The 17,043-nt window shown below is 36.3% G+C and overlaps 1 protein-coding gene across 4 annotated transcripts in view; it reads left to right on the top strand.

Moving 5' to 3' along the window:
* Nucleotides 1–701: 701 nt before the first annotated feature.
* Nucleotides 702–17,043, top strand: part of elmo3 (engulfment and cell motility 3) — a 57,053-nt gene continuing 40,711 nt past the window's right edge. For 3 of the 4 annotated variants that reach the window (XM_034176927.1, XM_034176928.1, XM_034176926.1), the window contains exon 1: nt 703–1,076. The gene's annotated coding sequence lies outside the window, so the exon portion shown is untranslated. Of the gene's footprint in view, nt 1,077–17,043 lie in introns of all 4 variants that reach the window. The other variant, XM_034176929.1, reaches the window with a different exon arrangement.

The following is a 17,043-nucleotide window of genomic DNA, read 5'->3' on the forward strand; positions in this document are numbered from 1 at the left end:
TGGCCTTGCCGCTTATGTGTAGAAAGTTCTCCAGATTCTCTGAATTTTCTGATTATATTATGGAATGTAGATGATGGAATCCCTAAATTCCTTGCAATTCAACATTGAGAAACATTGTTCTTAAACTGTTGGACTATTTTTTCACGTAGTTGTTCACAAAGTGGTGATCCTCGCCCCATCTTGCTTGTGAACGGCTGAGCCTTTTGGGGATGCTCCTTTTATACCCAGTCATGATGCTCACTTGTTTCCAATCAACCTGTTAACCTGTGGAATGTTCCAAATAGGTCTTTGAGCATTCGTCAACTTTCCCAGTCTTTTGTTGCCTCTGCCCCAGCTTTTTTGAAATATGTTGCAGGCATCCATTTCAAAATGAGCAAATATTTGCACAAAAAAGTCTATCAGTTTGAACATTAAATATCTTGTCTTTGTGGTGTATTCAATTGAATATTGGTTGTAGAGGATTAGCAAATCATTGTATTCTGTTATTTACATTTCGTGATATTTAGCGTTATTTTTCGTTAGCGTTGTTAAATATATATATATATATATATATATATATATATATATATATATATATTTCTGTCCAAGGGTAGTTTTCCAAAAGTAATCTGGGCAGAATAACGATTGGATGAAAGTGCGACTAAATTAGATATTAAAATATTGACGCGTTATAAGAGCTGCAATCAATTTAAATTAATAAATTAACGCGCGCGTGTGAGAGAGTATGAAAATGTCTGTAATTCATGCTTCCTTCAAACATTCCTTCAGTGATAAAATTCTAATAGAAAATGTTTAGTGAGGGCTTTAATTTTGAAAAGATTTACCGGAATGTCTTTGTCTTAAACTGGCTAGTTTGACAAGCCTGCGACGAGTTGGAACCAACCCGGAACTTTTACATCAACTAATCATTTCTGGGAGCTTGTTGCATATCAGTTCTGAAAACGTTTTGCTTTGTATTGTATTGTTCTTTCCTTTCCCTTTGACAGTTTAAATGTTTCTCTAGAAAAGGGTGTTTTTGTGGGAAGTTGTAAACCGCTGCGGCGGTTGCTGGAGGACGGTAGACTTTTTCACAGCAGGTAGGAGGAACAAGCTCTGCTTTTCACACGGTTTTTTCTTCTTTCCTTCTCCATCAAAGTTCACCCACTGTCAGTTTCTCTTAAAAAAAGAAGAAAAAACAAATTAAAAGCTGCTCAACCACCATTTCGAACTTTGTCTTCGAGTATATATGGCTTCACCAACTTAGGTAAAGTTAGAAAGATATTCACAGATTCGAAGTTCACGGCTCAATAGATCTGAAGAGAAACGTAGAAAGACAAACACCACTAGTTTCTAACCTCAGGAAGTTAGACAACGAGCTACAACCTTATTTTTATCCATATGAGCCGTCCTCTGAGCTGAAAAAATAACACTGATCTGAACGGGCAGGCGGCAGAGAAACGGAAGCTTTGGGACCGTCTAAAAGGTGCATACATGGAAAAAAAAAAAAAGACCAGAAAATTATTGAATAAATCATTGTAATAAGTAGTGATATCACCAAATTAACTGTACAGGTCAGTGGGGTCCTGCTGATTATACTACAGAGCTCAGTTTGGAAAAATGCCATTATGAAAAACTTTGCAGAATTTTTTATTTTTTAAATTTTTAATAGCATCAAAGTCACAAGGTGTGGTGTCACCAAATTCACTGCACACAACAGCCGTGTCCTGTGGATTATACTACAGCACTCAGTTTGGAAAAAGTAATTTAAAAAAAATTTGGAGAATTTTTCATTGATTATATTTTCAATAGCATCAAAGTCATAAAGTGTAGTGACACAAAATTTACTGCACACAACAGTGGTGTCCTGCTGATTATACTACAACACTCACTTTTGGAAAAAGTCATTTTCCAAAATTTTGGAGAATTTTTAATTGATTAAATTTTCAATAGCATCAAAGTCATAAGGTGTAGTGACACAAAATTCACTGCACACAACAGTGGTGTCCTGCTGATTATACTACAACACTCAGTTTGGGAAAAAGTCATTTTAAAAAATTTTGAAGAATTTTTGATTGTTTAAATTTTCAATAGCATCAATGTCATAAGGTGTAGTGACACAAAATTTACTGTACACAACAGTGGTGTCTTGCTGATTATACTACAGAGCTCAGTTTGGAAAAATGCCATTATGAAAAACTTTGTAGAATTTTTTATTTTTAAAAATTTTAATAGCATCAAAGTCACAAGTTGTGGTGTCACCAAATTCACTGCACACAACAGCCGTGTCCTGTGGATTATACTACAGCACTCAGTTTGGAAAAAGTAATTTTAAAAAAATTTGGAGAATTTTTCATTGATTATATTTTCAATAGCATCAAAGTCATAAGGTGTAGTGACACAGTTTACTGCACACAACAGTGGTGTTCTGCTGATTATACTACAACACTCACTTTGGGGAAAAGTCATTTTAAAAAAAAATTGGAGAATTTTTGATTATTTTTATTTTCAATAGCATCAAAGTCATAAGGTGTAGTGACATAAAATTTACTGCACACAACAGTGGTGTCCTGCTGATTATACAACCCCTGGCAAAAATTATGGAATCACCGGCCTCGGAGGATGTTCATTTAGTTGTTTAATTTTGTAGAAAAAAAAGCAGATCACAGACATGACACAAAACTAAAGTCATTTCAAATGGCAACTTTCTGGCTTTAAGAAACACTATAAGAAATCAAGAAAAAAAGATTGTGGCAGTCAGTAACGGTTACTTTTTTAGACCAAGCAGAGGAAAAATATATGGAATCACTCAATTCTGAGGAAAAAATTATGGAATCACCCTGTAAATTTTCATCCCCAAAACTAACACCTGCATCATATCAGATCTGCTCGTTAGTCTGCATCTAAAAAGGAGTGAACACACCTTGGAGAGCTGTTGCACCAAGTGGACTGACATGAATCATGGCTCCAACACGAGAGATGTCAATTGAAACAAAGGAGAGGATTATCAAACTCTTAAAAGAGGGTAAATCATCACGCAATGTTGCAAAAGATGTTGGTTGTTCACAGTCAGCTGTGTCTAAACTCTGGACCAAATACAAACAACATGGGAAGGTTGTTAAAGGCAAACATACTGGTATACCAAGGAAGACATCAAAGCGTCAAGACAGAAAACTTAAAGCAATATGTCTCAAAAATCGAAAAATGTACAACAAAACAAATGAGGAACGAATGGGAGGAAACTGGAGTCAACGTCTGTGACTGAACTGTAAGAAACCGCCTAAAGGAAATGGGATTTACATACAGAAAAGCTAAACGAAAGGCATCATTAACACCTAAACAGAAAAAAACAAGGTTACAATGGGCTAAGGAAAAGCAGTCGTGGACTGTGGATGACTGGATGAAAGTCATATTCAGTGATGAATCTCGAATCTGCATTGGGCAAGGTGATGATGCTGGAACTTTTGTTTGGTGCCTTTCCAATGAGATTTATAAAGATGACTGCCTGAAGAGAACATGTAAATTTCCACAGTCATTGATGATATGGGGCTGCATGTCAGGTAAAGGCACTGGGGAGATGGCTGTCATTACATCATCAATAAATGCACAAGTTTATGTTGATATTTTGGACAATTGAAAGGATGTTTGGGGATGATGAAATCATTTTTCAAGATGATAATGCATCTTGCCATAGAGCAAAAACTGCAAAAACATTCCTTGCAAAAAGACACATATGGTCAATGTCATGGCATAGGGTCAATGTCAACGAGCAGATCTGATATGATGCAGGTGTTAATTTGGGGGAAAATTTACAGGGTGATTCCATATTTTTTTCCTCAGAATTGAGTGATTCCATATTTTTTTCCTCTGCTTGGTCTAAAAAAGTAACAGTTACTGACTGCCACAATCTTTTTTTCTTGATTTCTTATAGTGTTTCTTAAAGCCAGAAAGTTGCCATTTGAAATGACTTTAGTTTTGTGTCATGTCTGTGATCTGCTTTTTTCTACAAAATTAAACAACTGAATGAACATCCTCTGAGGCCGGTGATTCCATAATTTTTGCCAGGGGTTGTACTACAACATTCACTTTGGGAAAAAAGTCATTTTAAAAAATTTGAAGAATTTTTTATTGTTTAAATTTTCAATAGCATCAAAGTCACAAGATGTGGTGTCGCCAAATTCACTGCACACAACAGCCGTGTCTTGTTGATTATACTACAGCACTCAGTTTTGGAAAAAGTAATTTTTAAAAAATTTGGAGAATTTTTGATTGGTTTTATTTTCAATAGCATCAAAGTCATAAGGTGTAGTGACAAAATTTACTGCACACAACAGTGGTGTCCTGCCGATTATACTACAACACTCACTTTGGGAAAAAGTAATTTAAAAAAAAATTGGAGAATTTTTCATTGTTTAAATTTTCAGTAGCATTAATGTCATAAGGTGTAGTGACACGAAATTTACTGCAAACAACAGTGGTCTTTTGCTGATTATACTACAACACTCACTTTTGGAAAAAGTCATTTTAAAATTTTTGGAGAATTGTTTAAATTTTCAATAGCATCAAAGTAATTTGGTGTAGTGTCACAAAATTCACTGCACACAACAGTGGTGTCCTGCTGATTATACTACAACACTCACTTTGGGAAAAAGTAATTTAAAAAAAAATTGGAGAATTTTTCATTGTTTAAATTTTCAGTAGCATCAATGTCATAAGGTGTAGTGACACAAAATTTACTGCAAACAACAGTGGTCTTTTGCTGATTATACTACAACACTCACTTTTGGAAAAAGTCATTTTAAAATTTTTGGAGAATTTTTATTGTTTAAATTTTCAATAGCATCAAAGTCATAAGGTGTGGTGTCGCCAAATTCACTGCACACAACAGTGGTGTCCTGCCGATTATACTACAACACTCACTTTGGGAAAAAGTAATTTTAAAAAGTTTTGGAGAATTTTTTTTATTGTTTAAATTTTCAATAGCATCAAAGGAATAAGGTGTAGTGACACAAAATTTACTGCACACAACAGTGGTGTCCTGCTGATTATACTACAACACTCACTTTTGGAAAAAGGCATTTTCAAAAATTTTGGAGAATGTTTAATTGTTTAAATTTTCAATAGCATCAAAGTCACAAGATGTGGTGTCGCCAAATTCACTGCACACAACAGTGGTGTCCTGGCCGATTATACTCAGTTTGGGAAAAATTCTCCAAAATTTTTGAAAATGACTTTTTTCCAAAGTGAGTGTTATAGTATAATCGGCAGGACACCACTGTTGTGTGCAGTAAATTTGGCGACACCACACCTTATGACTTTGATGCTATTGAAAATTTAAACAATAAAAATTCTCCAAAAATTTTAAAATGACTTTACAAAAGTGAGTGTTGTAGTATAATCAGCAAGACACCACTGTTGTGTGCAGTAAATTTTGTGTCACTACACCTTATGACATTGATGCTATTGAAAATTTAAACAATGAAAAATTCTCCAAATTTTTTTTTAAATTTTTCCCAATGTGAGTGTTGTAGTATAATCAGCAGGACAACACTGTTATGTGCAGTGAATTTGGTGACACCACACCTTATGACTTTGATGCTATTGAAAATTTAAACAATCAAAAATTCTCCCAAATTTTTTTTTAAATGACTTTTTCCCAAAGTGAGTGTTGTAGTATAATCAGCACGACACCACTGTTGTGTGCAGTAAATTTTGTGTCACTACACCTTATGTCTTTGTTATTGAAAATATAAACAATGAAAAATTCTCCAAAATTTTTGAAAATTACTTTTTCCCAAAGTGAGTGTTGTAGTATAATCAGCAGGACACCACTGTTGTGTGCAGTAAATTTTGTCACTACACCTTATGACTTTGCTATTGAAAATATAATCAATGAAAAATTCTCCAAAATTTTTTAAAATGACTTTTTCCCAAACTGAGTGCTCTGGTATAATCAACAGGACATGGCTGTTGTGTGCAGTGAATTTGGTGACACCACATCTTGTGACTTTGATGCTATTAAAAATTTAAAAAATAAAAAATTCTGCAGTTTTTCATAATGGCATTTTTCCAAACTGAGCTCTGTAGTATAGTCAGCAGAACCCCACTGATGTGTGCAGTGAATTTGGTGATATCACTCCTTATTACAATGATTTATTCAGTAATTTTCTGGTGTATTTTTTTTCCATGTATGCACTTTGTATACGGTCCCTAAGCTTCCGTGTGTCTCTGCTGGCTTCTCGTTCAGATCAGTGTTATTTTTTCAGCTCAGAGGACGGCTCATATGGATAAAAATAATGTTGTAGCTCGTTGTCTACCTTCCTGAGGTTAGAAACTAGTGGTGTTTGTCTTTCTACAACGTTTCTCTTCTGATCTATTGAGCTGTAAACTTTGAATCTGTGAATATCTTTCTAACTTTACCTAAGTGCTTCACTTGCTTGTTAAAACTGTTATATTTGCAGCTATAGCCTTTACATGGTGGACACAAAACATTTAAAATAACATGCTGAGTTTTAGTGTTAGCAAAAATGCCGAGCTGTTTGCGCTGACAAAAATTGCTGTTGATGGCTAACAAAAGTAGGAGGAGCAGTGTCTAAGAAAGTACAGGAAAGTGGTTTGAGGTTATTTGGACATGGGCTGAATTTGATAGATGACAGTGGAAGTGAAGTGAAGGTGGACGTCAGTGACTTGAATGAAAAGAGCCTGAGTGGGTAGGAGGTGTAGGAATGTATCAGCAAATTTATTAATGGCAATTAGCCTTTGATGTTCTTGTTTATTTTGCACTACTATTGCTTATTTGCACATCCACATATTGCACTTTTGCAGTACTTTGTTTTGGGATGGATTCTGGATTGAATATTTGACATTGTATGGGTATTGTTTTATTATTTTTATTATGTTTGATTTTAGACATTTAATCGGGTCTTATTTTCACTGTTAATATTGTTAACTTTGTGTACCTTGTCTTTTGTGTGCTCCTGCTGCAACACCAATTTCCCTTTACGGCACAATAATGAAATTGTGATTCTGATTATGACAAAGTTGATCAGAAACAACATCAACCCCACAAAGTTGTAAAGTCAAATAAGTGTTAGTGACTTGTATCCCAAAGTTGTTATTACAGGTTTTTTTTTTTTTTTATATTATCCTTGGAGATCCAGAGTCAAATCAAATCAATTTCATTTATATAGCACCAAATCACAACAAACAGTTGCCCCAAGGCGCTTCATATTGCAAGGCAAAGCCATACAATAATTACAGAAAAACCCCAACTGTCAAAACGACCCCCTGTGAGCAAGCACTTGGCGACAGTGGGAAGGAAAAACTCCCTTTTAACAGGAAGAAACCTCCAGCAGAACCAGGCTCAGGGAGGGGAGGAGTCAAAAAAGGTAGAAGCTGAAGTAAGTTTTTTTTTTTTTTTTTTTTTTTTTTTTTTTTTTTTTTTTTTACTTTATTGTTGTGTGATTTGGTAACTGGAAACCTTGGACCCACATGACCTCTGTACCAGCGGTACCAATACGATCTTGGAACCACTCCCATTTCGGTACCACACATATATTAATCCACTACCACAGTATTAATGTCATACGTTTTGGTCCATATCTCCCTTAATATTTGTCCTGTCATGCTAAATGTTTTAGTTTTTAAAGTTGATCATCATATTTAAGATTTTTTTTTTTTTTTAAATGATGGAGAATTGCTCCTAAACTAGTGACCCATTATTATACACACAAAACAAACTGTATGCTTTCTGTATTTTTCAGGGTGCAATTGAAAAGTAAATGCAATTGTTCTTTTCCACAATCATCTACATAAGAATGAATTTAATCTACATAAGAACTGAATTATAAAATGAAAATACTCAATTTTGTCTTTGATCTGTTTCCTGGTATGGTGACAGTTTGACACAAAAAGAGTTTTCCAGATGTTTCGGGTTATTTTTTGTTTTTTTTTTGGACAAACTTTTTAAGACATCAAAAAAATGATGAAATCAGGCAGGAGTTTCTGTGGACTGTGATGTTTGCAGATGACATTGTGATCTGTAGTGAGAGTAGAGAGCAGGTTGAGTCTAGTCTGGCGAAATGGGAGATATGCTCTGGAGAGAAGGAATGAAAATCAGTTGGAGCAAGACTGATACGTGTGTGAATGAGAGGGACCTGGGTGGAATTGTGCAGTTGCAAGGAGTAGACGTGGTGAAAGAAGATGAGTTTAAGTATTTGGGATCAACTTCCAAAGTCATGGAGAGTGTGGTAGAGAGGTGAAGAAGAGAGTGCAGGGAGGGTGGAGTGGATGGAGAAAGGTGGCGGGAGTGATTTGTGACCAAAGAATATTAGCAAGAGTGAAAGTGAACGTCTACAAGACAGTAGTGAGACCAGCTATGTTGTAGGGCTTAGAGACAGTGGCACTAACAAAAAGACAGGAGGCAGAGCTGGAGGTGGCAGAGCTGAAGATGTTGCGATTCTCTTTGGGAGTGCAGAGAATCTGAGTTGGCCAGCATTTTCTCTCCTGGAATATTCTGCCGGAATTTTTCAGAATTTACTAGCATGTGGGTATGAATTTTGTACCCGCACAGATGTCTGTTTTGAACCCCCTGCTGTAGAGTGTTGGACATGAAAACGATTGTATTGAATTTCCAATACTGTCAGAGATTCTGCCAGATTATTCCGGAAAATGCCAGAAAATTCCACCGGACTGGCAAAATCGAGAAAATGCCGGCATTTTCCTGGGTAAATTCCGGCGGAATATTCCAGGAGAGAAAATGCCGGCCAACCCTGGTGAGAATGGACAGGATTTGGAACAAACATATCATAGGGACAGCTCAGGTGGGATGGTTTGGAGACAAAGCCAGAGAAGTGATATTGAGATGATTTGGACAAGTGCACAGGTGGTACCCAAGGTATACAGGGAGAAGGATGTTGAGGATGGAGCCACCAGGCAGGAGGAGAAGAGGGAGGCCAAAGAGGAGGTTTATGCTGAGGGAGAACATGCAGGTGGTTGGTGTGACAGAGGACAGAGTGAGATGGAAACAGTTGATCTGCTGTGGGGACCCCTAAAGGGAGCATCTGAAAGAAGATGAAGAAAAAATTTCAGGACTAAGGGAGAATAAAATGAAATTTTGAGACCATTTATAGTACAAATATTAAGGGAGATATGGACGAAAACGTATGACATTGATACATGTGGTACAAAGATCGTAGTGGTTCCGAGACTGTAGTGGATTAATACATGTGGTACAGAGGTCGTAGTGGTTCAGAGATCGCTGGTTCTGAGGTCTCTAGAAACTGTGATTTGCATGAGTGATTGAGTGGTTTAATCAAGGTGAGTGGATTACATTTTGATAACAATTAGACTCGGTCTGTGTTTTTCAAGTGCTGGAAATATTGCCAGGTGGAAGTTGTGTGATTATGTAACTTCAGTTTGACTTCTACTAGCAATGGCGGCATCACACGGTGTTGTTGCAATTATTCCATCTTTAAGGTTAGGGTAGGATTATGGTTGGTTTATATTATTCATTCATGCATTTTCTGTACCTGCTTACTCCAGTCAAGGGTCACGGAGAGCTGAAGTCTATCCCAGCAGGGCATAGGGCATTATGGAGGTTATATTTTTCTGTCAGGTTTGACAAAGTGATTGAGAACATTACCACTGTAAATGTCACATGACAGCAGGTGGAAAAAATGGACTGACAGTTTTCGTTCCATCAGCTTGAAAGGTAGCCACTGTCTTTTAATTAATGGCATTTTGAAATCAATCAAGTCAAATACACTATGGATTTAACATAAATGGGAAATTATACATGATCCTCAAGATTTATTTGGTTTTTCCTCATGTTAAGATTGATAATTGCACCATGTTCAGTGGCAATAAAAAAAAAAAAAAAAAATTGGAGTTACCAAAGAAACAAGGCTTTTGATACGGTATCGTATTCCTTTTTCTTGTACAGCATCTTCATTGAAAAAGTCACATCATGGTGTTGAAGCTGCACAGGAGGCAACTGATGAATTTCAAAGTCAAAACTTGGTGTTGAGGTTGTGCATGAATCGTGATGTTGCATACCACTAGTTTAATTAACAGTGGGTGCAGCACTTATTGCCATTCATGGTTTGTGTACAGTACTTTATCAATAACAGCCAATAAAAACCTCATGGATGCACGTGACTGTAAAATGAGTCCTTGAGCAAAATTAGGTAGAGATAAACAAATAGAAATTTACAGTAAAGATGGAAGATACCAGATTTTCATACCTTCCATTTTAAAAGTGGATAGACATACAGACCTGAACTGGTAATTTCATTTTTATTGTTGTTTTTTTTCTTCTTATTATTAATCTTATTAACTGCAGGGGTGGTTGCCAAGCGATTAGTGTGCTTGTTTTCAGTACAGAAGGTTCCCGTTGTCCATGTAATGTGGAGTTGCATCATGAAGGGCATCTGGTATAAAACCTGTGCCAAAACAACATGCACAGTTGCAGATACACCTCAGCCCTGCTGCGGCGACCCTGAATACGACAAGCTGAAGGGACTTACTTACAATATTAATTATTATTAACAGTTTGTTTTAATGGGACTTTTTAAAAGCGCTTCATGAAATTATTATTATTAAAATAATGTCAGATAATTTTGTGAAACATGCAGCATATTTTGAATAGTATTTTTATAGTTGAGTAGATGAGCCAAGTCTTAAAAGACCATCGTTTATGCTTCGTCTTGTTGTAATAAATGGAGAATGTCACAATAATCTTTCTTACTTGAGGTCTGCAGCATGTTTGGGCATGTAGTATGTGTAGAGGAAGATACTCATCAGCTGGTGATATCTCAAAAGGGTATAAGTTGTTGTAGATTCCCAGAATTTATTATTTTACTGTCTTACTGAGTGATTGGGTCCCCAACAATTCCTTAACTAACACCATAAAAACTATTCCATATTCAACTCAATTGTTGGGCTCTCACAGATGAGGACCAGTTTATCTCCTATTTTTGGCAATGTCATCTTTTAAATTCTCTAACATTACATAAAGTAGAGACAGGATTATCAAGTTGCTTGTGAACCTTGTTGCTAATTGCAGGATGCCAGTGGATACTAAGGCTACTGTTGCTTTTGATCTACTGGCAAATGTTAATGTCACTTTAAAACCTTTCTGTTAATTGTTTGTCATCATATTCACAATTTACTCAATTTCATAGATTACCAGGAATCTAGGCTTCAGTCAAGATTTACCAGTAATTAGAGATTCTTATGTCTGATGATCAGTTTGCTTCTTGTCGCTTGTATGTAGGGCTGAAACTACCTTAATTTCAAAAGAAGTCATAGTCTACAAAATGCCTGAATATTGTAGAGAAAGTTAATTTCAAAAATTGTCAAAGTCTAAAACCGATCACCTGAAATGGTATATGACAAAAGGATCAAAATCCAAGACTATTGAACTTGCAGTGGCATAAAACAAAACATACTTTGGTTCAGGGTTCTAGCCACAGTGGGCAGTGCCGGGCAGCTCGCCCTAGTACTGCAAATTCCCACCCAGCTCTTGGGTTCAAATTGGCTGCGCCACCCAGCTCAGAATTTCTGAAAAATGAACTGAAATGCTGCTGAAAATATACAAATTCAATCACATTTCAAGCTTATAGAGTCATAGTTTTGCAATGTTAAACAATAATTAAAGTAATAAGAAATATAGGTTATTTTTCACTTTCTTCATATCAAATTGCAAACAGCAGAGATCAGAGAGTCAGCGTGTTCTGTGGCCACAGAGCTGTGAAGTGCAGCAGTTGAAAACAGCATCTCTGCTCTGAGCAGAAAAAAAAAAAAAAAAGCAAACCCGCCATGAAAATTCTGTATTAAATAATCCAGACGTCCTTCTGTGTCCGTATGTGATGATATATTCAGAAATTTACAGTTTATTTTACAGTTGAAAGGTTTCGCGTTTCCAAAAAGCTCCAAGTTTGAAAAACAGCAGACCGTGTGATCAGCGAGGGAGGGGGAGGTAGAGAGCAGATGAGGAGGGATGGAGAGAAGGAGGAACACAGCATCAGTGAAAGAGGAAAGTGGAAACCTGATTCACAAAGTTTTTCATTTAAAAGAACAGGTTTGACAAATTAGTTCAGGTTCAGCTCTTGTTCAAACAAGGCAGTTAGGTGCTGTATAGTTTAAAAAGAAATGTCATACAATCCCACTCAAAAATGTTGGGGAAAAAACAGTCAGGATAACAGAAAAACTGCCTGCTTCACTTGATTAAAAAGTACTGTGTGCCATTTTTGAAGAAGAGAGTAAATGCTATATCCATTAAATATTAATGTTTTTAACATTTTCAACGTTATTTAATTTATTAACTTAGACTTTGACAGAAACATGCAAAAAAGAACTTTGGTCTTACAAATATTACAACATAACTATAATTTTTTTTTACAGTTCATAATAGTTAGACTTTTTTTCCTTAATGAAGTAATCCATTGTATCAGAGTAGCTCAGTGAAAATAAATTCAGGTATTTCTTCCACAAAGCTGAAGAAAACATGCAGATGTTCTTGTTGTAGCTTCACTTTTCACTGTGTAAAGTTCACCTCCGAGTACTGCAATAGTTTGGATAAGACAAAGGTACCCTCTTTCCACTGTTCATAAGGTACAAAGTATCGACTTTGTGTATACTTTTACTTTGGCAGTTATACAGCTCATACATATTAAAATGTACAGGTCCTGTCTGATATTACAAAGATGAGACAGGTTGTTTGTCAGAACTAGTCCTTGTATAAGATGACTCATACTGCCCTAGAAAATCTCTACCTTCCACCAAATCTACTGAAGATTAAGCTATAAACTGATGTAGTTTCTTGCTAAATTAAAGTTGAACTTTGACATCACAACCAAAAGAATAATTACTAAATTATTTCGGCACCTCAGATTCATCACCCTCCTTCCTACACAATCCTGGATCAACACAATTTGTTTTTGTTTGCGACTGTATTAAGTTCTCACATGTGGGAGGAGACTTCAACCCAGAAATGCTTTCTCCTGTGTGGTTTACCGCTCTTAAAATTTTACCACTCTAAAGTTTCACCACTCCCTCATAACTCTACTTTGAAAACAGACCCTTGGCAGTACTGTACAGTATATGTCCATAACAGGGATGTCATAATACCATCTTAGAGCACTAATTTTGTAATGAAATGATAGTCTGCTATCTTGGGAATGACATTGCAAAATTTCAGAGCACATGGTGCAACAGATTTTTTTTTTTCTATGTGATCACAAAATTAGTGGTGAAGCAGGTGCTTTTTTTCATTGTCTACAGACACTACACATTTCAGTGAATGCATTCAAATGTAATATTTGTCAACAATATCTTTTATTTTCATAAGAAATTGGCATGCAGTTAATCAGTAAGCACATCCAAAAGCTTAAGTACTGAAAGTCTTTGAGATATTTCCATTTAATGTCATCTGAGAGCTCCACAAACCTGTTCAATTTTTCGATCGTCATTTACAACGTGTCAATTGAACATTCATGATTGCTTTGTTTTCTTAGCTATGAATTTAATCACTTTGCATTGATATATAAAATCTACCCTTATAAAATTCACAGCACTTTGTTAACCAACCATCACATTCAGAAATACTTCAATTTTAAGTATTTTCTACTTTGTAGATTGTAGCTCAGTACATACCATGAAATTTAGAAGATTTTAATTGTGGTAATAAACTCACTAAAATATGATAACGTTGAGGAGGCCCCGGGGAAGACCCAGATCACGCTGGAGGGACCACGTCTCTCAGCTGGCTTGGGAACACCTCGGGGTTCCCCCGGAGGAACTGGGGGAGGTGTGTGTGGATCGGGAGGTCTGGGCAGCTTTGCTTGAGCTGCTGCCCCCGCGACCCGACCTAGGATAAGCGTAACAAAATGGATGGATATTAAACTGATTTAATTAAATACATGACATTATAGGTATTTTAAGTAGCCATTGTGACATTGTCTACACTACACCTGATGAATGGAAACTCTATATTTCTTATAAAACTTATTATTGTGCAATATTTGCTGTGTTTCTATGCTATGACAAGTGAATGCCAACACAAAACACAGAAATAATGCTGTAGTATTGATGTACGTGGATTGTACATAGATTATACATATATATACATTATACATATCATTATCTACGGACACTACAGTTATTTTTGGACAAATGGAACACAAATTTTCACACTTGATATTTCAGAAAGTGTTCAAGCAATACATTCCAACACGCTGTATTTTAGGTCTGCACAAGTTAATTAACCCCAAAATGTGTTTATATGTGACATACAGGGTGGGCCAATAAAATGTTACCACTTTTGTAATCCAAAGAAGAGTGTGGATTGAACATGTCATCAATTATTGAACTGTGTGGAAAACAAGAGACAAAGTGTGAAACCTTTGGTATCAAATGTTAATTTAATGCTTCTGTTACAAGTCTGTAAATAACATTTTGGAATACGTTCTCATTTCAAAAACTTGTGTACGATCAAAAAGTGGTAACATTTTATTGGCCCACCCTGTATTTAATGCAATATAAGGTGTTTTATCACCGCATAACTTTTCTGTAAATTATATAATGACAACAGTCAAGTTTCAGCTGCCTGACATCGTCCGGAACAAGCTGGTCACTGTGAATATGTCTGACAAATACAAACTTGAGTATTATACATCAAAATAAACTAAAATAAATTAAGAAACATCAAAATGTTTATTTTATTATGTTTGTAAAGCAATAGCCACACATTTTGTTCTTATGCTCCAAAATAATGATGACAATCACCTGAAGTTAAGAAGGATAAAGATGCATAACACCAAGGAACAAGCATGATAAACAAATCTGGTTTTCGCACACATTATTGCAACAGCTTACAGGCACACCTCAATCAATTATACTGAGCAAAAAAGTATTTCCCAAAGCTTGCATAACAGTACTTTTTCAACAGTAGTACACCTCATAGTGTACAAGGTCAGAACATTTATTGATCTTGGGACATTTTTTATTTTTTTTTACTTGTCAATGGATTGAACAAAGAATAACACACACCTGGCTGTGTAGTGCCACAGCAGTGAATTGTCCAATTGTTTTTGGTTGTGTAATAATGAGGAGCAGCACACAATATGCTAGAATTCTCTTCTAAAGAATGTACAGGTGATCACCCTCAAATTAAAGCTCATACTACTATGAGGTCTTATTGATTGTATGTTTTCACTTCTAATATGCTGTAGTACAGCATGCAACATCTAAAATGCAAATAAAAACGAGAATAAATTAAACCACATATTTAGTTGAAAATATTGCAAAGTCAATAGGTCAGGTATTGAAATGAAGAATCCCCCCCACCTCAAATAAAAAAGTTATTTTGAATTTATTGTAACATGTTTCAAAAAGAGTGGCATAGCTGTATTTTATGACTGCCAACAATGTGAGAAGTTGAAATTACAATGTCATGTGATATTAAGCAAGTGGAATTATCATGTTAGGAAATATAAAGGACCACGCAAAAAAGAAGAAATCTGGTCATATCTCTGTAGATGGACAAACACATGAAGCACTGGTGAATGATTCATGAGATGGAAGCAGGCAGACGCCTCTACAGGGAAAAGCATTTTTGCTTCTGTATTGGATAGCTTCATGAGAAGGCTTCAGTAAACCTTTGTCAGTGTCTCGCATTCTCCGCTGCATTCACAGATGTCACTTAAAGCTGCACTCTGCTAAAGAAGCTGTACATCACCACTGTCCTGAAGCTCCACCCACTTCTGTCAGCTTGATCTGGTGGTTAGTAGCACAGTGTGGTCGTTCTTTCAAATAGTTTTTGGGGAAAAATTGACACAGTTGTCTTGGTGCCATAAGGGGGTGGGGGGGGGGGGGGGTGGGGGTGGGGGGGGGGAGGATAGTCCATTTCACCAATAAAATGAGGTTTAAAAAAAACACTTGTGGCAGAATAGAGGTGTCGTGCCCATGGCATGGGTAATGAACTCCTTTTTAATTGTATCATTCATGTACAAAAATGTGTAAATTTTAGTTTATAATACATCATGTATTGAGATAATGTTTTTTAATGACTATTGTGATACCATGAAAAGTCAACTACTGCATGGAAGAAATAATGACATCTTTAGAATAATGATAAATGAAATTTAAAATATCCAAATGAGAAACTGATAGCATCAAGAATTACAGTTTATACTTTAGAATTGTTTCTTTCAAATGAAACATTGACCACAGTTTACTTTCTACATAAGTAGTGTGAAGAGTGATCCAGATATATGTTGTGATTTGTTTCATATGGTGGTGCTCGTGTATTACTCCACCCCTACTCCTCATACACGTTTGTAAAAACGTGCACAGATTTGGATGCCACAATGTCGTTGTTGTTGTTGTAGTATTGCACATTAAGGAATTCTTTGATTTTTCTTTGTCCGTTAAATGGCTCACTTTAACCTATTGTGGAAAGGTTGTGTTCCCACTGAAGATTCCTGCTTTGACATGGCCTCAGGCTGAGGGAGGGGAGAACACGGCAATAGTGCACGGTTGTTTTGACAGGAGGATTGCTTTGAAAGCTGCAGTAAAATGTGAGGGTTTTCTTCCGAGTGCAGAGTGGTGGTATGTGAAATATCCAAGGGCTCATGTACAGGGTGGAGTTATTAATCACGCCACACTCAGGCTGGCACAACTCGACCTCTTCCTTCATCATGAGCTCATGCATGCACAGAAGAATTCAGATCCAGCTGTATTGTTTCCATGTGCTGAGAGTGAGGGAGAAAGACGAAGAAGGGGGAAGGGCTGGGGATCACAACAGCTTCTTCTGTATCCTCTGGGAATGCTATCTGAAGACTGAAGGAGGAAGTGTGCATGATGTGTGAGGGACAGTGTCTAATATTTACAAAAGAGATAGTAGAGCAACAGACTCAGACTGTTTTGCCCTTTAGTTTACAGCCAGGTCCATAAGTATGTGGACAGTAACACAGTTATAATCTTGCCTTTGTGCACCACCACAGTGGAGTTGAAATGAAACATTCAGGACATACTTGTAGTGGAGAATCACAGCTTTAATTCAAG

Source organism: Thalassophryne amazonica, chromosome 8 (genome assembly GCF_902500255.1).
Source record: "Thalassophryne amazonica chromosome 8, fThaAma1.1, whole genome shotgun sequence".
Lineage (NCBI taxonomy): Eukaryota > Metazoa > Chordata > Actinopteri > Batrachoidiformes > Batrachoididae > Thalassophryne > Thalassophryne amazonica.